This window comes from Hevea brasiliensis, chromosome 6 (genome assembly GCF_030052815.1).
Source record: "Hevea brasiliensis isolate MT/VB/25A 57/8 chromosome 6, ASM3005281v1, whole genome shotgun sequence".
Lineage (NCBI taxonomy): Eukaryota > Viridiplantae > Streptophyta > Magnoliopsida > Malpighiales > Euphorbiaceae > Hevea > Hevea brasiliensis.
Window position 1 is genome coordinate 43,691,397 of NC_079498.1, and position 22,563 is coordinate 43,713,959.

The following is a 22,563-nucleotide window of genomic DNA, read 5'->3' on the forward strand; positions in this document are numbered from 1 at the left end:
TAATTTTTCATCAACATTAATTCATATTTTTTTTGTCATAATAATTATTTACTCAATTGGACAAGTTGGTCAAAAATCGTCTCTGAAGGCAAAATGACCAAAATGCCCTCCGTTTGGCTTAACGGGTCAAAATTGTCTGTACCGATTGAAAAATTTTTCTAAATATTTTCTTGGCATTCTAATGCCATAGGGACCTCAATGACCCTTCTCTGGAGTCCCAAAAATTATTTTATGAATTTTCCCCGGGTCTAGGGCTCCTAGTTGCGAGAACCGCAACTTCCCTCTGGGTTACCCATTGCTTGGGCACCGGCTCATTTAACTTGGTTGTATTTTATTTCTAAATTTTTTTTTCTAAATTTTTCTTATTAATATTTGAGTTAATTATAGTTCCTCACTTTAGTTTAAATATTTTTCCAAACGTTCTAGCTGTTCGGACTAACACTGGTCACCAGAACAGTAAAATGTACAAAGTTGCTACAGGGAGGGTGTTACACTGATAACTGTCTCTTAGCTCTGACTCAGTGTTTCCTTCCCTTCCCTGAGTCTTTGCTAACTAAGAAACACAATTTGAAGTGTTTCAGTATTCATTTAAACTGTCTCTAACGATAATGCTCGATAATTAATTCACTGAATTCTATTATTTGCTTAGTCAACCTAAGATGTTGACCCTCGATGCATTGTAGCTAAATTAGGTTTTAATGTTATTAATATGTCACATTTGATAGTATTTTAGGATTGGTACATGTTACCAAGTTCATTTCCGTGTATACTGCATTTTCTTGCAATTTGCTGGATTCTGGGATATTAGTTTGACCTAGCTGGACGACCTAGTTCCTTCGGTTTTTGGGTTTCGGTATAAACTACAAACTTGTAGATCTATGTCTTATGGAACGTGGGGCAAAATTTCAGGTTATTCTGAGTTATGTAGACCAAGTTATGGTCATTTTACTATTGCTGGTCAAATTGCATCAAAATTGGTCACTTTAGGTCACTTTAGGTTCGGCCAGTTTTTGGATCCGAACTTGTGCAAGCTGTTTGACTTGCTTATGGTCATTTCTGGGCTTTGGCATCTTCATAATACTTGTATATATGGGTCTTAACTATTCATGGTTAAAATTTCAGGTCAATTGGACCTGTTTTGAGTGAGTTATGGCCTAAACACTAACTGCTGCCCAAATGGTCAAATTTCAGGTCTCAATTGTACTTAATCCGGATTTGGTCATTTTTCAAGCTACCTTGCAAGCAGAATTTTGGCAAGCTTCCTTCATGAAAGTTGGCAAATTTTGTGCCTAGTTTCACCTCCAATTGGTCTCATACCAATTTGAGACACACACTTAAAGTTATAGGCCTAAAACTCAAACTGCCTTATTGCATTTCTTTCATACACATCAAGGATCACTTTTAACACTCACCAAGCTCAACATTCAAGCCAATTCTGGTTGTACCATAACCTAAACATAATTCACAACATATTATAGGTCATTTTGGCAGCTTACAATTACATTCAACATACACCATTTTGTACAGAATTTTCAAACCAAATTTATAACAATTTAATCACCTAACCATAACACTTTTTTCATGTCCAACTTCATACCATCATATACACACTCAAACTGCCCTAACATCCAACACAATTCCACATTAATATACCATAATTCAAGCATGAATTCCAGCATTCTTCAAGAGTCAACAAACTGCCACAATGGTACATTTATATTCCATCAATTTCCAAGCTTTAAATTTCAATACACATTTACTTGTACTAAGTATAATCATCCAAATGATTTCCTATACACATAAATATTTAATCAACCTTTTAATATATTATTTACAAGCACAAATGAACTGCCTTCAAGGTGTTTCCATGGCTGCCAAAAATACATATTCCCATTCAACATTAAACCTCAAAAATTTCTTCATAAATCAAACACCCATAACATTCTTACAAACTTTAACAAAGCAACAATCAAAAATACAAACTTACCACTTTGGAAATTCTTCAAAACTCCACAAAAACTTTCATTTCTTGCTGCCTATCTACTGCCCAATCTATGTAGACCAACTTTAATGAAGAACAAGTGAAGAAATTATGGCTTGAAATGGTGGATTGGAGTTCATGCATGGAGCTTGGAAGCTTTGGCCATGGAGTTCTTCATTGGGAGCATTTTGGCTGAATTTGAGAGGTTGAAAAAGAGGATGAATCTGCTGTCCAAATGCAGATTAAGTGGTCCACTAAGTGTCCACTTAGTGCTCCACTAATTAACATTAACATTATAATAATCCAAGTTTTCAATTTCCACATTTAACTCCTAATTTTTGCTATTTAATTTATGTACCACCAATTTAATTTTTCATAACATTTTCCAAATATAATATCATGTATTTTTAATGGACATTTAGATCAAAAGACAACTCGGGGTGTCAAATGACCACAATGCCCCTGTTCGGGTTGCATTCCCGATTTTTCGGTAACACCGGGTTTTGTCTATTTTTTCGATTTCTCACTTTTCTTTATACTAATTAATTAATTTTTCTTTGATATTTCTAATGATATTTATACTTCAATAGGTGTCTATTTAAATCCTAAACATATTTTCCAGGGTTCCCCGCTGTCCAGGGCTAGTCAACAGTCCACGCCGTGACTTCCCGGTGCGGTCACCCATCGCTAGGGTTCTCGGCTCGCTTAACTTAGTTGCATTTCTTTACTATTATTTTTCCTTTATTTTTCTTGTATTTTCTTTTCTTGTATTTCATTATTTAATGTCTCCTCACTCATATCGAAGTGTAGTTCTAGGCATTCTAGCTGTCCGGACAACACTGGTCACCAGAACAGTAGAACGCACTACCGAACTTAGGGGTGTTACACCCATTAACTGTATGTCATCCACATATAAGACAAGGAAAGTGATAGCACTGTCACTAACCTTCTTATATATACATGGCTCATCCTCATTTTTAATAAAACCAACGGATTTAATGGCTTCATCAAAATGGATGTTCCAACTCCTCGAAGCTTGCTTCAACCCATAAATGGATCGCTTTAGCTTGCATACCTTAGAACCATCTTGGGATTTAAAACCCCTAAGTTGTTCCATGAAAATGTTTTCATCAATGTATCCATTGAGAAAAGCTATTTTGACATCCATCTATCAAATCTCATAATCATAGTATGCAGCTATTGCTAATAGAATCCTAATTGATTTAAGCATGGCAACAGGCGAGAAAGTCTCCTCATAGTCGATTCCTTGCCTTTGTTGAAACCCTTTCGCTACTAGCCTTGCCTTATAGGTCTCTACCTTTCCATCAGAACTAATTTTCTTCTTGAAAACCCATTTGTTCCCTATAGGTACAATACCTTCAGGTGGGTCAACAAGATCCCAAACTTGATTCTTATACATGGAATCAATTTTAGATTTCATAGCATTAATCCATTTTGAAGAATCTTTATCTGATATAGCTTCTTCATAGGTAAGTGGATCATCTCCATGATCTACTTCTTCATGAGTAGATAACTCTTGTTCTTCTTTATGAAGGAAACCATATCTCACTGGTGGGTGAAATACCCTGGTTGTTCTACAAGGAACAGCTGTAGATGTTTCATCAATGGGTGTAGGTTGACTAGATGGATCTATATCCATATGATCTGTTGGTTTGTCAGAATTCTCCAATTCCAACTCTATCTGCCTTCCTTTGTCTCCTTCTTAAACAAACTGTTGTTCAAGAAATGTGGCATCTTTACTTATCACAACCTTTTGTGAAGTAGGCAAATAAAAATAATATCCAAAACTATCTTTTGGATATCCAACAAATCGACCTTTTTCTGATCTGATTTCCAATTTATCAGTGTTCAGCTTTTTGACATAAGCTGGACAATCCCAAATCTTAACATGCTTAAGACTTGGTTTTCTTCCATGCCATATCTCATAAGGTGTGGAAGAAACTGATTTTGATGGAATCCTATTCAGAATATACAACGCTGAATCTAATGCAAATCCCCAAAAGGAGATTGGCATATTAGTATAGCTCATTATACTACGTATCATACTACGTACCATATCCAATAGGGTACGATTCCTCCTTTTAGATACACCATTCAGCTGTGGTGTTCCTAGAGGAGTCAGCTGGGAAACAATGCCGTGCTCTCTCAAGTATTCATCAAATTCAGTACTCAAATATTCACCTCCACGATCTGATCGAAGAGCTTTAATACTCTTTCATGTTTGATTTTCTACTTCAGATTTAAATTCTTTGAACTTTTCAAAGGATTCATATTTGTATTTCATCAAATACAAATACCCAAACCTTTATTTATCATCAATAAAGGTAATGAAATAATGAAAACTGCCCCTAGCCATTTCCTTAAATGGACCACATACATCACTATGTATTAGCTCCAAAATATTTTCAGCTCTTAGCCTTTGTCCAACAAAGGGTAATATAGTCATTTTGCCCTGAAGGCAAGATTCACAAGTTGGAGTAGACTTAGAGCCCAATGAGGATAAAATCCCCATTTTCTCCAATTTTATAATCCTATCTTCTGCAACATGACCTAATCTTAAGTACCAAATATATTTTGAATTTTAAGTTGATTTTCATCATGGCATTGCATTCTTTTAGATTGCTATACTCTGGACAGTGGAAACACTTTCCTGCTGATAGTGGAAACACTTTCCTTTACCTTTGTCAACTTTGATCTCTATTTTTCTGTTTGGCTGTCTTCTTGGAAGGACCAGGAATCTGAGGTTTCTTTTTCTTATTGCCCTTCTTCTTATTGGACTTTCTAGTAGAAGAAGATGCAATCAAAGCTACCTCTTTTCCTTTATCGCCCAGTATATTCTTTTGGGCAATAACCAGCATGTTGAGTAAACCAGCTAAGGTGCATTCCTGTTTAGTCATATGGAAATTTGTCACAAAATTCCCAAAAGACTCAGGAAGGGACTGAAGGATCAAATCCATCTGTAGTTGGAAATCCATGTTGAAGTCAAGATGTTCCAACTGCTCAATTAACCGAATCATCTTGTGGACATGATCCCCAATATTCTGTCCCTCAAACATCCTCATACGGAATAGCTGTCTAGATATCTCATACATAGCATTCCTACTATGCTCACCATACAACTCTTGTAGGTGAAGAGGATCTCACTCACACTCTGCATGTTCTCATGCTGTTTCTGTAACTCATTACTCATAGAAGCAAGCATGTAACACTTAGCTCTCATATCATGCTCCTTCCACTTGTCCAAAGTTTCATGTTCCTCTTGTGTGGCCTCTGGAGGTAAGGGACCAGGAACATTTGAATCTAGAACATATCCTATATGTTCAAGGTTCAGGACAAGTTTCAAATTTCTTAGCCAATCAGAGAGATTAGGTCCTGTCAACTTATTGCGATCAAGTATGCTTGCAAGGATATTGGATGGTGGTGGTTGTTCTGTGCTCATTATTATTAGAAAATTTAATACAGAAAATAACCAGATTAATTAGTAAATTTATCATGTAATTAACCAAAATGATTATGGTTTTTAATCAAATTGGTTCTCCCACTAACTTAGCGAATCCTACACTTCCAAAGTAGAAAATGGAAATCCTAGTTGGATGGATTTCTAGTGGGTGATTGAATTCTTATAATTCTATTGATCATCCTCAGGTACATCCGTTATTGGAATTACAACAAACTATAAGTGAGCAACTCCTTGCCCATCATATCTCATGTGAGGTTCAATCCTTTACCTAGCCCCTAATGCTTAAAATCTCAGGTACATCCATTATTGACTTATCTTGCATTAGTTAAGTTAATCCCATTGAGCCAATAATTATGCAAATAATTTTAATGTCCTCAGGTAAATTCAATATTGGCCACCAAACCATTTACATATTTACAACATCTCATGCTTAACAATTATTCTTAAGAAAATCTGTTAAATTAATTGCATCTTATGCAACTATTTAAAATTTCTTAAAATAATTGCCCCAATGGAGGGCCCATGCTATTCCAACTTAATAATTTGTTTGGAAGATTTTATAGTCATCCTAATTACTTTTAAGGTCTCACTTTGTACATTATCCATTTAGCATGCATATATCATATAATTGCATACATTCCCACACATCTCATGCATTCATGGATAAGCAGTAAATATGGTATGTAACACTAGGAAAATCCCACATCGACAAAACACGGGAGAGATGCTGGGTTTATAAGTTGATGGTTCGTAACCCCTATTGACGCGTTTTAAAACCGTGAGGGCTTTGGCCCAGAGCGGACAATATCCCTAGTGGGCCAGGCCATTACATTTGTGGTATCAGAGCCGCTCCGCCTGCAAACTTGAATGATGGTGGGGCAAACCTCAGCGAGGACGCTGAGTCCCATAAGGGGGGTGGATTGTAACACCCTAGGCAAATCCCACATCGACAAAACACGGGAGAGATGCTGGGTTTATAAGTTGATGGTTCGTAACCCCTATTGACGCGTTTTAAAACCATGAGGGCTTCGGCCCAGAGCGGACAATATCACTAGTGGGCTGGGCCATTACATTTGTGAAAGGTCCCTTAGGCGAATCCCACATCGGCAAAGCACGGAGATGGTCTTGGTCTCAAAAGTAATGATATATAAGATGGGGGAACTAATCACTAGAGGCGCCTTTTGGTGGAATGGCCTGGAGAGTTGGAAGAACTCCAGGGTTAAACGTGCTCGTTTGAGAGAAATCCTAGGATGGGTGACCTCCTGGGAAGTTCTCCATTCCACCTATGGGACAAAACCGTGAAGCTTATGGCCAAAGCGGACAATTCCTCTAGTGGCTGGTTCCCGATCGTTACAATTGGTATCAGAGCCGCTCGCGTGTCCTCTTGGGCGATGGTGGGGCAAACCTCAGCGAGGACGCTGAGTCCCGAAAGGGGGGGAGAAAGGTCCCTTAGGCGAATCCCACATCGGCAAAGCACGGAGATGGTCTTGGGCTCAAAAGTAATGATATATAAGATGGGGGAACTAATCACTAGAGGCGCCTTTTGGTGGAATGGCCTGGAGAGTTGGAAGAACTCCAGGGTTAAACGTGCTCGTTTGAGAGAAATCCTAGGATGGGTGACCTCCTGGGAAGTTCTCCATTCCACCTATGGGACAAAACCGTGAGGCTTATGGCCAAAGCGGACAATTCCTCTAGTGGCTGGTTCCCGATCGTTACATGGTATGATCATGGACTTTCTAAAGGATTCAATTCTGAGCCACCAAGAATTGAATCAGGGCATTCCTAGGTGTATTTCATTCATTCATTTTACAAGAGTTACTGAAGGAGTACATAATCAACACTTGATCTTGAATTCCTCCCACTGGTCCCACCAATGCTCTTGACCTCCTTGAACTTCTTGCAATCCAATATTATATAGTAATCCTTGGCATACCAAGGTGAATTTACAAGAACTTAAATAAATGAAATTACAATAAAAAATTATTACAACCTTAATAATACAAGCCCAAATAAATTAAAATAAATTAATTAATTTACAATCCCAAAGAAACATAAAAGAAATAAATCCAATCACATTGGTCTTTTATAGTCCATGATCATCTATCATGCATATCACTATTTAACAATTAAATAAAACATACATAAATTAAATTGAATATCTCATATTCAACTTAAAAATCCAAATTTGAATATGATTCAAATAAATTTAAAAATTCAGATTTGAATCTCATTCAAACAAATTTAAAAATTCAGATTTGAATCATATTCAAACAACCTTAAAAATTTAGATTTGAATATGATTCAAACAATTTTTAAAATTCAGATTTGAATCACATTCAAATAATTTTTAAAATTCTGGTTTGAATCATAATTTAATTGTGTGATTAAAACTACTAATTAAACACTTTAATTAGTCAAAGAATAGGCCTTAAATCATACAACAATTGCAGAATTAAAAGCCAAATCTTGAACCACCCATGGAAGCCAAACCATGCGCACCATTGATGGTGTTTTTCAAGCATGCCGCCAAACCTCCATTGCAACCAGCAATGGATAAATTATCTCATGATCAAAACACACAATTAAATCATATAATCAACGATCTAAATGGCAAATATAGTGGCTCTGATACCAATTGAAGGAATGGAAGCGTGAAAAACAGAAGTTTATACCATTGAATTCAAAAAAAATTTTCACCTAGGATCACATGCATCATGCAAGATTTATTTTTATCTATTTGATTTCAATGATAAACAACATATCAAATCTCTTTTAGTATGTTTTTGGATCTTTATTTGTCATTTAAGATTTTACAATTAATCAGATTAATTTTAGAACCCTAGATTAAATCAAGAACTATTACACTAACCTCTTGATGCATTACAGTGTATTTGTGCCTTTGAGATTCGTCTTCAGGACACCAAATGTTGTCCCTCTAGCTTGTCCACACCAAGAACACCTATGGCAGCGCTTGAATAGCTTCTAAAGCTTTTTCTATTAATTAGAAAATCGAATTCTGCCTTTTAAAAGATTAAAGATGTAAACAAGACACTAGAAACGATTTCTAGTATTTTTAATTCAAGAGATTGATGGCTAATCTCTTTGAATTGATGAGAGATGAAGAAGAAGAGATGGAGAGCCTCAAAATGGCATGACAAAGGAGGAGTGGCTGCTAGTTGTCTTATTTTTAATTCATAACAATACTTATATTGCTAAGTCAACATATTAAACCCTTGCCACATTAAACCCTCTGATTGGTTCTAGGTTTAATTGACCCAATCACATTGTGCCAAGTGTTAAACCCATATTTAATCTTAATTTTAATCATCTTATACGATTAAAAAATATTTGGCAAGCTTATGTGTAATGCCATGTTTCACCATCTCATGGTGCCATGTGTCATCCTATGAAATGACCAAAATGCCCCTGTGACTTAATTTTGAGTTCTCAACCCAAAATAATTATTTCTCTTCTTCTAATCAATTTATATCAAATATAAATTAATTAATTAATCTCTATTAATTAATTTCTTATTAATTAAATTTATATTTAAACACTTTAAATATAAATTTAACTCATACTATACATCCAATAATATAGATTTGGTTTCAAGTCATGCTAGGGACTTTGCAATCTAATTGCAAACCAAACCTATTTAATTAATCAATTAAACTCTTTAATTAATTAATTAAATCATATTTAATTAGGTGATAACTTATGTATGTGTGTGACTTACTAGGCTCATCACTAATTGGTAATGAGATATGATATCAACTCTTAATATCATCAGAACTCTTTCTTACCATAAATGATTTCTCTAAATCATTTTATGCACCTGATAGACCATGGTTAACACCTAGCATAGCATGCCATGGCCACCCAATCAGTAATAAGGTTTACCTTAAATGAACCTATAATCATATGTTACCATGCACTGGAATCTCTCTGCTACAAAATCCCAACTCAAGCTGGAGTCATGGTTTATGTCAAACTCCATTTGCTATGAATATTATGTTCTCTTTTAATTTCAGTTCTTGATTAAAAAGATTTTTCTCATCAGAAACTCTTTTCTGAATAAATCTATCTGTCCTGGCCAGGAACTTGAAACATCAAGAATAATTAAATGAACATAGGATTTTATCTCTATTTACTTAGAGGAACAGATTCCATCTTGATTAACACCTACCTCCATATATAACTAGTAGGAGCTAACACATGCCCATATACCCATGCATAGTACAAGTATGAAAGCAGTATCAAACTCAAACTACCTATATACAAGATAACTGTGCTATCTCAGGTCTAAAGATTATATGCACTGATATGATTTATGACAAAACATTGACAAGAGTAAACTCCATGTGATTGTCATAAGTGTCACTGGTTCGGCCTACTTATCATTTATAAGTGCCTATCATGTTTGCTATATAGCATGAGACTCACCATTCCATCTTATTTATATCTCATATAAATAACTTGGGAACAAATATGAGTACAATCTTTCTGGATAAGTCATGTCCTTATTATGAAGTATCCTCGATTGTGAACCTATTTATGATACTTTGTACTAGAAATACTGTCACTCATATTCTTAACAACTTAAGAATAGAATTTCTAACAAAATATCAATGGACCTTTTCTATGACACATAAATATATTATGTAAATGGAAAAGTAGAAATGCCTTTTATTAATAAAAATATGTACAAGATACATACTAAATGATATGCTCTATGGCATACTACTAACAGCTACCCCTTCCTTTTCAAGTTTCCACAAAATTCTTCAAACAATTGACTTCTTCAAGCTTGAATCTTCACCTCTCCTTGCTCCCTTTTGCTTGGGTACTGTGGTGATGATGCTTTAGGGTTTTTGGCTTGGTGTTTCTCCTTCTAACTTCAGAGGAAATGGCTGTTAAGAGGGCAAAAGAAGAAAGAAAAAAGATGAGGTAGTGGCCGGCCAATTGAAGAAAATAAGGAAGAGAAGTTTTTTGCTTTATTCAAAAAGTTTTGATGTGTTTTCTTATTTTGATTGACTGCCTTTCTTTTTTTATTTTCAATTTTACCCTCAACTTATTAATTTATTCAAGTCACTCCTTCCATCATTTACCCCTTAGTTTATTAATTATTTCAAGCAAGTCCCTTCGTCCATTCTTTCCTAATTTCTCCTCAACTTTCTAACTTATTTGATTTAGTCTCCATAATTAAGTTCTAATTTCCATATAATTAATTATGCCATATTTTTATTTTATTTATTTACTTATTATTTATTATTTTATTATTAGCCTTTTAGGTTAGATTTGAGGATGTTATATTTATAATATAATTGTTTAGGTGATTAGGGTTAGCCATCCTCTTCCACTCAGCCGTCATAGTGATTCCCGATGTACTGTAAATAGATATTGATTTTATTTATAATTTCAATATTATTATACATACAAGACATGCTCATGCATTTACTTATAATTATATATATATATATATATATATATATATATATATATATATATATATATATATATATATATATATAGCTATTATAGGCATGCTTTGCATTGCATTATTATTTGATGAAATTGATGTGAGTGTTGTCTTAGGGTAATTTAGAGTTGTGTGCGTGTATCAGCGTGCATAAGGTGTGGTACTGGATATAGGTAGGATGGGCAGATCGGCTTAAGCTGGTCTCTCTTGGGGCTCGGTCCTTTTTGTGATAAGTCAGGGTAAGTACGACTTTGAATTGATCTCACTAACCCTCGCATTTGGATTATTAAGAGAAAGTCCGGCTCGAGTTGATCTCACTAGCAGAGGTTGGAATTAAGAGAGCTATGTAGGGAATTAGCTCCTATATATATTTATATATATTTAACTAATGCCACACATGAGTATGTGGGTGTTCCAAATTATTCTTTGTGCGAATATTGTTTGAACTTGGTTGAATGTGTTGATATATGTTGCATTTCATCCTTAGGGATGCATTAGCCCTAGATAGTTTTAGAAATTGTATTTAAAATCAATATCTTACTTTATGAATCGAGCCCTCACTCTTGTTTACCCTTTTTCTTTCTAAGATACAGGAGAATTCATTTTATGATTAACCTGCTTCCTTCTTCATAGGTCTATTAGCAGCAAAAAACAGTATTATATAGTATTGATTACAAATCTAGAACTCCACATGTATTAGAAGTATTTTAATTAGTTTGAGATTGTAATAGTTTATTTATTTTTGAAATTGTAAACCTAATATTTATGCGTGTATGGATATATGGAATAGGTATTTGTCTTGGATGAGGAAGCTGAGCTCCCATTTAATTAAATTGCTGTGTTGAGTATTATGAAGGTGAGCTGAGCTCTCCAAATGGATATATTTTGTGATTACAGGTCGAGTGAGTCAAGAACTCCCCATTGGATAGTCCAAGTTATGATCGGACTCTGTCTGGTTAGTTTCTTGAATCGGGACTTAGAGTATGGACTTCATGGTTGGGCTAGAACAATTAGGCTGACCCAAGTCTTAGTGCTGATTCAACCTATAATTTGGGTCATAACAAAGTTGGTATCAGAGCTTAGGCTCCAAATTCATAGGAAGTATATGTCTAAAGTTTAAGAAGATTTTGGTTAGGGGGTTCACATGTGGAGTATAGGATCCATAATCGTCTTTACACTATCATCCTTGCATCTAGTTTCTGCTTTATGTACCTGTATGTAATTATGAGTTTGTAAAGATGCTTAGTACATTATTTTGGATAATGCTGCTAAATTTCAGGAAAATGTGTAGAGGTAAGAGAGCTACCATGACGCCAGAATAGGAAGTGCCAAACAAAGTTTCGGCACAAGATGAGGCACCTGCCTGTAGGAGACGGGGTAAGAGACCTAGAACTACTCAAGTGGAAGAGCAGCAGCCACAAGTACAGGAATAGTCCTTTATGGCCTAAGGTCCTATGAATCCAATGGCAGCCACTCTAGTTGGTCTGCAGAGGACCATTGACATAATGGCGCAGTACATGGTCTGCCCTCCATAACAGTAGCAGCCCCCAGTACAGAGAGGGGAACCTTATAAGCAAATAATAAATTTTAAGAAGTTGGTACTTGGTACATATGATACTACAGATGATACTTATCAGTTTCTAAATTCTTGCAAACAAGCAGGAGTGGAGCTGCAATTGACTGACAAGAGGCTAATAGAGTGTGTGCATCATGTGATGGGACCTGTGCTTAGACAGTGGATGATGAGTTATGTGCTCCATCATATTAAAGGGTTATCCTGGGCACAATTAGTGGAACTATTCATAAACAGGCTCATGCCAGAGAGTTTCAGAGATTAGAAGCAGTGGACCTTTGAAGCTTTAAGATAAAATGGTAGATTAGTGGATGAATATGCCTCTGAGTTTTTGGAGTTGAGCAGGTATGCCCCTACTGCAGTGGCCACAAAAGGCATGAAAGTGAAAATATTTCTGAAGGAGCTAGATAGGAAGTATGCAAACTTAGCTATGTTGTCAGACCAGCCATTTGATGTGGTAGTTGATCAAGCCTGACAAATTGAAATTAGTTATATGGAGATGAAGGGAGCAGAGCAAAGAAAAATAGAGCTGAAGGGTCATCAAGTATGCTACATATAAGCACCATGGGTGGTGGCTGCCAGGGCCATCAAGGTGGAAAGAGTAAAGAGAACAAGAAAGTAGGCCTCAAACATAGAGCCAGAGGATTTAGGCTAGGCTATGGGTCTAGCAGTGGATAGATTTTGGGCTACAGTAGTTCTAGATATGATTCAGAGTCTTCTTTGGCACCTTATATATAATGTGGGAGAGTACACTTAGGGCCTTGTTTGATGAGCTCTGGTGAATGCTTCAAATGTGACTAGCAGGGTCACTTTGCTAGGGAATATCCCATGTTCAGCGAGCATTTGATGAGGTCCCAAGGATCGATTGGTAATATACCCCTCTAATTACACCTTGGTACTTCTAGCATAGCAGACAATTAGTTTAGTGGCCAACAGGGCTGTGATCAGGGAGGACGTAGCTTTGGAGGTAGATATGGGGGTAGAAGCCAGTTCCAAAATTCTGCATCTTAATGCAGAGAACAGGCTTGAGTTTTCACTCTAACACATTAGGATGCACAGGCTTCAAATGCAGTGGTGGTAGGTATTCTTCTAGTCTATTCTTTTGAAGCTCATGTTTTAGTAGACCCGAGTGCTACACACTCGTTTATTTCCCTTGTGTTTGCCTTAAGGTTGGGCAAGAATCTTACAACTGTGGAGTGTCCCTTGTATGTAGCTACCCCTCTTAGTGACAACATAGATGTAGATATGGTTTTTTTGGGTAGCCCAGTGGTAGTGAATGGAAAGATCCTCCTAGTAAACTTGATGTGAACTTGGGGATGGATTGGCTGTCAACTCATTATTCCACCCTAGATTATAGAAATAAAAAGCTGTATTTCCATATACTAGATTGCAAAAACAAAAAGATGTATTTCCATATATCTAGAATAGAAGAGTTTAGCTTTGATGGTGATAAAAGCATGGCTTTGTACAACCTAGTGTCAGCCATTAGTGCTAGGAAGATGTTGAGGCTTGGATGTTAGGGTTATTTGGCAATGGTAAGGGACACATTTGTTAAAGGTGTCAGTGTGGAAGATGTTCCTGTTGTTAGGGAATTTATGTATATGTTTCCTAAGGAACTTTTAGGCTTGCCACCAGATCGGGAGATAGAGTTCTGCATAGATATTGTGCCGGGTGTTAGTAATATGCCCTAGAGCATATCATTTAGTATGTATCTTGTACATGTTTTATTAAGAAAAGGCATTTTCACTTTTCCGTTTACATAATATATTTATATGTAATAAAAAAGGTTCATTGATATTTTGTTAGAAATTCTATTCTTAAGTTGTTAAGAATATGAGTGACTGTATCTCTAGCATAAAGTATCATAAATAGGTTCACAATCGAGGATACTTCACAATAAGAACATGACTTATCCAGAAAGATTGTTGTAACACCCCTAATTGTATAGCCTGGTATATTTCATTGTTTCGGTGACCGGTGTCAGTCTACATAATTAAGGGGATTAGAACCACATCTAAGACAACTATATAAGCCCTGAAAACAAATAATTAGTAAATGTTAAATAGTTAAGTACAAATAAGAAAAACAGAACACAAGAAGTTAAATGAGCCGGGAGTCACAGTGATGGGTAACCTTCTCAGGAAGGATTGCGAGGTCTATTTAAACTCAAATTTCGAACCGTAAAATATGACATCGTGGTCCTTAGGACCATTATGAACATAGTGGAAAAGAGAAAATCACAAAAAAGAATTGTTAAGCAGGTCAAATAATTAGGTAAGGGATCCGAAAGCAATATTGAATTACTTACAAACCGGATTGAACCAGCAAGGGGTAATTTAGTCAATTCACTCCTAGAGCTGACTCCTGACCTACCTGTCCAATAAAATTGGAGAAAAGAAAATTTTAGGATTAAGAATTAAATTAAAGAACTAATGAAAAAATAATAAAAAAAAAAGGAAAAAAAAAGTTTTGTTACCTCATATTGATGACATCAATTATGATGTCAAAATTATTTTTAAATTTCTACAATTTTTAAACAATTCAAATACACAAAATAAGACCTAAAATGACATTAAAAAAGAAAAAAAGAAAAACAATCCCATCTTCCTCCCAAACCAGCCGGTTCTTTCTCTCCCTTACTTCACCATTAAAATAACTTCCATGAAGCTTGATCAAAGCTTTTGAAAACCTCACTTTGTCCCCAAAATTCCCATTAAACCTTGTTAACTTCACTTGAAAAGAAGCTTGAGTAAGAAAAGAAAAGAGGAAAAGGAAAGAATTGAGGAAGTGGAACTCCAAAGTTGAGGTAAGAATTTAAATTGGAATTTTTAGTTTAAAATACATGTTTTGAGTTATTTTAACTTAGATTTCAAACTTTAAAATCAAAAGAAAACATGGTTGAGGGACCAAACATAAATTTCGACCAGCCTTAGTTAGGGTTTGAAATGAGTGAATTTGATGTATTTGAATGGTTGCTTAGGTTGAATTATGTATGTAAACTATGGATAGATGTTTAGAATGCATTAGATTTGAATTTTATGAATTAGGGTTCTTGGCACTTAGGGTTTGGGAGAAAAATTTGAGAATTTACCAAATGATGTAGTTACCCTTATTTGAGTTGAGTAATGGTCAAGTGTGACCATTTGAGGTGTGGATGAAGTGTTGGAACTAAGTTTAAATTTGGATTGGTTATGGTCATTCTGCAGGCAGCATGACCTAGGTCCCTTTCAGGGACCAAAATTGAAAATTTACCAAGGTGTGAGGCCAATTGGGAATGAAACTAGACACAAAATGGCATATTTTTCATTTAGGAATCATTCCCAGAAAGTAACCATAACTTAGTGAACAAATTGGCCAAATTCGGATTAGGCAAACTGACCTGTACAAAAATGATCAAATGAATAGTAGTTACACAAATGACAATAACTTGGACTAGGAAGGTCTAAATGACCTGAAATTTTACCAGTAGAAAGCTGAGACATAGCTCTACAACTTTCATGAAGAAACGAAACCCAAATTTTAATCATAACCTATTTGAAAATCCACCTGCAGTCAACCACAAAAATTGCCAAAACCCAAAATTTGCCCAGAATTCTGGGTAAAACCAAATCCGTCCAGCCATGTTCAAATGGCTATAACTTAGGCTAAAAAACTCTAAATAGAGTGATTCAAAAAGGGAAATAAAGTTAAGACAATAAGGAACAACTTCTATGAAGAAAACTTAGCCAAATTCTAACAGAAACATGACTAATAGAACAGTACAAAACAAGACACCAAAACTGAAAATTTGAAATTTGTACCTAAAAGACTTGAGATTTGAGAAAAGAATCAAAATCAACAAATTAGGTAACCAAAATGTGGTATGTGTGTGAAATTAGAATTCCCATACCTATTAAGCATTAGAAAGTCAACAAATTGACTTAAATAGTATCGTGAATAGTAACCCCGAAATACAAATTTTAAAGAACGTCACGTTTAGCATATTAAAGCTAGGTATAAGTAGATTTGAATTCATTTTTGGACTTATGATAAATTATGATACTGAAACACTGTGAAACTGTGTGTTTCAGTTGAAAAGAATACCGGAAAAGAACCCAAGGCATTGAGTCAAGGCCAAGAGGCGACTCGCATAAGGTTTGTGCACAACATTAATATTCTTTAATATTCATTTGCAAAGTGCATGAAATGAATTACTTATATTGCAAAATGTTTATTATGCATTTGACTTAAATTATTGAAAGTTTACTTGTATGTGTTTGAAATGGCAATAAATGTTTGATAAATTGTTAAGATAGTTTTGAAACCATAGTGTCATGACCATATATTTGAATGCCTCACTAGCATAACTAGTGGGGGAAATTAGTTTTGTATTTTGATTCCTTCTCTGGCTGAAGTGCTGAGGTGTGTGCCAGTAGAAGAAGAAATTGAATGGATATTCATATATTTGAGCTAGCTAGCCTTTTGATTTCTCATAAGCCTCTGGCTATTGAGATGAATATATTTTGAATGGCATGATATAACTGTGTGTTTTTATGAAATTGATTTGAGAGTTTCTAAATGAAATTGTTGGACTAAAAGTTTATAAATAATGTTTTGCATATGTCTTTCATTTTCAGCAATGTGTTTGAATAAGTATGATTTAAATTATGCATAAATGTTATTTTAGTATGTGGTGCACCACTGAGTCATAGTACTCAGCGATGGCTATTATTGCTGTCGCAGATATAGAGACTAGAGGAGCAGCAGAGTGAGCTGCTGATGATCTTGGAGCCACCTTTCCTAAAGTTTTGTCGGGTATAAATTTATACCCTGAATGTAATGTTTATATTTGTGTATGTAACCATATGTACATGTATAAATTGACTTTGAGCAGTTGTATAGAGTTTGTAATAATGTTATTTTGGATTTGCTTATGTAAAGTTTGGTTGATTAATGTAAAGCGAATTTACTATAATGAAATATGAATGGAATTACTGAGTACAGTTTTTTTTTTATGGCAATTTGAGTTGTGAATCATTGATTTGAATTTTGAAGTTTGAAAAATGGTGTTAAGTTGTGTTGAAGTAGTAGTGAGTTTGATGAAAAAGAATTATTGGAAGTGTTTTTACAGGTATTTGAAGAACTGTTTTCCCCAGATATAGAAGGCACTTTGCCAAAACTTTTCCAAAAATTGCGAAAAAATAAAAATGGAAAAAAATTTGAACTAGTCTTTAAACTTCTTTTAAAAATAAGAAAATGCTCACCACTTCTAAAAAGTAAGAAAATGGTTTGAAAATCCCTTGTAGGGTACTTAATGAGTTATTGGTAGGTGAAGTTCAGTAGTTCATTAGGTATGCTACGGGATCATGTTATGCCTTACAGAGGGGTAAGGTGTGACATGTTTTAGTGGTATCAGAGCGAAATTTTTGAAGTATGTTTTGACTTGTGAATTTGTGTCTTTTCTTTGATAAGTACAACTGCTCAATGTCCTTATTTGTTACATACAGTGCATTACATCATGAATATGAACTAACAGAGGGAAATCTCCTTATGTTATTTGTTCAGGAGATATCTTAACTCCAAGTTGAAATGGAAGAAGGGGATCGCTCAGTTGAGCAGTTGGTACAGGTTGAGGCCCAAGAGGAAGCCCCAGCTCTGCAAAATGTCAGTGGGTCAGTAGCACCAGCCCCATAAATGCCATAGTTTCTTGCAAAATTCGCATAGCAGATGGCTGCAATGTTTTAACAAATGGCTTGAAGCATGCCTACTCAAGCTCCACTTCAGACACCTGTGGTACAACCACAGCCTCCAGCCAGGCAGTGTGACAAGCTACTTAAGTATGGGGCTACAGAGTTTAAGGGTATAGTGGACCCTTTAGAGGCAGAGTAGTGGTTAGAGAGAATGGACAGAGTGTTTAAGAAGCTGCACTGCACAAATGAACTAAAATTTGAATACTTAGTGTCCTTGTTGCAAGGGGATGCATATGATTAGTGGAAGACCATCCCCCATAGCTTAGCTGAATCGCCAGTATTGACTTGGGACGAATTCATTAGAGAGTTCCAATAGAAATATGTCCCAAATTCATATGTGGATAAAAAACTGCAAGAATTTTTGAGTCTGAAATAAGGCAACAGATCAGTGGCAGAATATGAAAGGGAGTTCTCCCACTTAAGCCACTATGCTGGGAGTCTCCTGTTTACCAGCAAAGAAAGGTGCAAGAGATTTCAGACAGCTTTGAAGCCCAGTTTAAGGATGCAAGTAGTGGGATTCAGACACAGTAACTTCTCTGAGCTCATCTCTTAGGCACTTGAGTTGGAAAGGATTGAATTAGAAGCAACCCCAGCAAAAGAAAAGTCTAAGAAGACTGAAAAATCGGAGAAAGATAAAGGGGAAAAATTAGTAGAGCAAAGTCCTAGTGGTACATCTGGAAAGATGAAGAAATTTGGGGGACTAAGCAGAGGTAGAGGTGGAAGGTTTGGAAGGGGTAGATTCTCTGGACAGAGACCCCTTAGATCTAGTCAGCAGTCAACCAGGGGTTCACATCCTCCCCGCCCCTGTGAGACTTGTGGCAAGTTTCATGGGGGAGAATGTTATTGGGCAACAAGAGCTTGCTTTAACTGTGGAGGCAAGGGCCATCTTGCTAAGGATTGCACCAGTGCCCCTAGATTTAAGCTAGCTCCTACAACTGCAGAAGGGTCTGTTCAGAGTCTTGCTACCAAAGGTTCACAACCGGTTAGCAGAGGAAGAGGCAAAGGTAGAGGCAATGCTTCTGGCAGTCAGGGTACTGTTAGCCAGTCAGCACAAGGGAGTGCTCCAGCTAGAGTCTACACTATGAGACAGCGGGAAGAAGCTAAAACTTCTGACATTGTGGCTGGTACATTTTCTATCTCTAATCAAGATGTATTTGTATTGTTTGATCCGGGTTCAACCCACTCATATGTTAGTGCTAGCATAGTCAGTTCACTTGCTGTTCGGTGTGCCAAAATGGATTTTGAAGTGCTAGTAACTAGTCCATTAGGACAAGAGATCTGGGTCAACAGAATCTATAGAGACTGTGCTTTGGTGATCCAAGGACATGTTTTTCTATCAGATTTGATTGAAATGCCCTTTAGAGATTATGATATCATCTTAGGCATGGATTGGTTAGCCAGACATCATGCCATGATTGACTGTAGACTGAAGACAGTCACTTTTGGTCTCCCTCTGTACGGTGATGTGGTAATACATGGGAAGAGGCATTTATTACCATGAAACATCATTTCGGCTGCACTAGCCAGAAGAATGATCAAAAAGGGGTGTGAAGCATACTTGGCATATGTGATAGACACCCAAGTGGGGAGTCTGACACTAAGAGACGTCCCTACTGTATGTGACTTTTCGGATGCGTTCTTTATGAATTGCCAGGATTACCTTTAGAAAGAGAGGTGCAGTTTGAAATTGATGTTATGCCTGGTGTGGACCCAATCTCTATAACACCATATAGAATGGCACCAGCAGAACTGAAAGAGTTGAAACTGCAGTTGCAAGAGCTGCTTGATAAGGGTTTTTTCCGCCCTAGTGTGTAACCTTGGGGAGCGCCAGTGTTATTTATTAAGAAGAAAGATGGCACTCTCCACTTATTTATTGACTATTGGCAGATGAATAAGGTGACAATAAAGAATAGATATCCATTGCCCCGTATTGATGACTTGTTTGATCAGTTGAGGGGTGTAGCTGTGTTCTCCAAAATTGACCTGAGGTCAAGTTATTATCAACTGAAAGTACAAGAGCAGAGTATTCCTAAACTATCTTTAGAACCCGTTATGGCCATTATGAGTTCTTGGTCATGCCATTCGGGTTAACTAATGCTCCGGCTGCTTTTATGGATCTGATGAACACTATCTTCAGACCATACCTCGACCAGTTTTTTGTGGTACTCATAGATGATATATTGGTCTATTCGAGGAGTGTAGAAGAGCATGATAGACATCTGCGGATTGTACTACAGACTTTGAGGGAGAAACAACTATACACCAAATTGTTGAAGTGTGAATTTTGGCTGAAGGAAGTATCCTTCTTGGGGCACGTAGTATCAGTAGAGGGCATCAAGATAGATCCAAGTAAGATAGAAGCTGTCCTTAATTAGAGGCCACCCAGAAATATCACAGAGATTCGCAGTTTTCTGGGTTTAGCTGGATACTACCTTTGATTTGTGAAGGGATTCTCCATGTTGGCATCTCCATTGACCAAATTACTTCGAAAAGATGTGAAATTTCAGTGAATGGATAAATGCCAAAAGAGTTTTGATCAATTAAAGGAATGTTTGACTGAGGCTCCAGTCCTTACTTTACCTACCCCAGGTAAAGAATACACAATATATAGTGATGCTTCTCATAATGGGTTAGGTTGTGTACTGATGCAAGATCGAAATGTCATTGCCTATGCATCACGCCAGCTGAAACCGCATGAGAGGAACTATCTGACACATGATTTGAAGCTAGCAGCTATTGTGTTCGATCTTAAGATCTGGAAACACTATTTATATGGGGAAAAGTGTTACATCTACACAGATCATAAGAGTTTAAAGTATTTGGGCACTCAGAAAGAGTTGAATTTGAGACAGAGGAGATGGTTAGAGTTGATAAAAGACTATGATTGTCTGATAGACTATCAACCAGGGAAAGTTAATGTTGTGGCTGATGCCTTAAGTCGTAAGACTATGGCAAGTCTATGGGTTACTTGTAACACCCCCATGTTCGGTAGTGCGTTCTACTGCTCTAGTGACCAGTGTTGTCCGGACAGCTAGAATGCCTAGAACTACACTTCGATATGAGTAAGGAGACATAAAATAATGAAATACAAGAAAAAAAAATACAAGAAAAATAAAGAAAAAATAGTAGCAAAGAAATGTAACCAAGTTAAGCGAGCCGAGAACCCTAGCGATGGGTGATCAGACCGGAAGTTACAATGGACCGTTGACTAGCTCCTCGATCATGGGAACCCTAGAAAATATTTTTAAGACTTAAATAGACATCTATTAAAGTATAAATATCATTAGAAATATCAGAGAAAAATTAATTAATTAGTACAAAGAAAAGTGAGAAATCGAGAAAACGATAAAACTCGGTGTTACCGAAAAATCGGAAATGCAACCCGAACAGGGGCATTGTGGTCCTTTGACACCCCGAGTTGTCTTTTGACCTAAATTTCCATTAAAAATAAATGATGTTACACTTGGAAAATGTCATGAAAAATTAAATTGATGGTACATAGTTTAAATAGCAAAAATTAGGAGTTAAATGTAGGAATATAAAAACTTTAGAATATTAAATGTTTAATCTAAGTTAGTGGTCCACTAACTCAATTAAGTGGCCATATAATCAGCATATTTTGGGTAGATTGCTCATCTTCTTCAACATTGCAAAAACCAGCCGTGAGCCTCCATTGAAGAACCTCCATGGCCATCCACTGCCAAGCTCCATGCAACCATGATTTAGCCATATTTTTCACTAGCTTCCTTCACAAAAACTATTCTACACCACTTGGGTAGTAGATAGGCAGTAAGAAGATCGAGTTTAGTCAAGGTTTTGAAGAGTTTCCAAAGTGGTAAGTTTGTGTTTTTGGTTATTGCTTCATTAAAGTTTGTGAGGAGGTTATGGGTACTTGAATTATGGAAAGAATTTTGGAGTTTGATATTCTAAGGGAGATGTTTATTTTTGGCAGCAATGGAAACTCCTTGAGGAAAGTTTATTCTTGATTGTAAATGGTAGATTAAAGGGTTGATTAAGTGTTTATGTGTGTAGGAATTTATTTGGGTGATGTATATTAAGTATATGTAAATGTGTATTTGAATTTGGAAGCTTGGAAATTAATGGAGTGTGATGTATGAATCGGTAGCTTGATTTGGTAAACCATAAAAATGTTATTTCATATTTAGTTTATGGAATATTAATATTGAATTATGGTAGTTGTTATGGCAGCTTGGGTATATGTATGATGGTGTGAGGTTGGACATGTAAATGAGCTAGGTTAGGTGATTGAATTGTTGTAATTTGAGCTTGAAAAAATTTGTACTAAATGGTGCATATTGA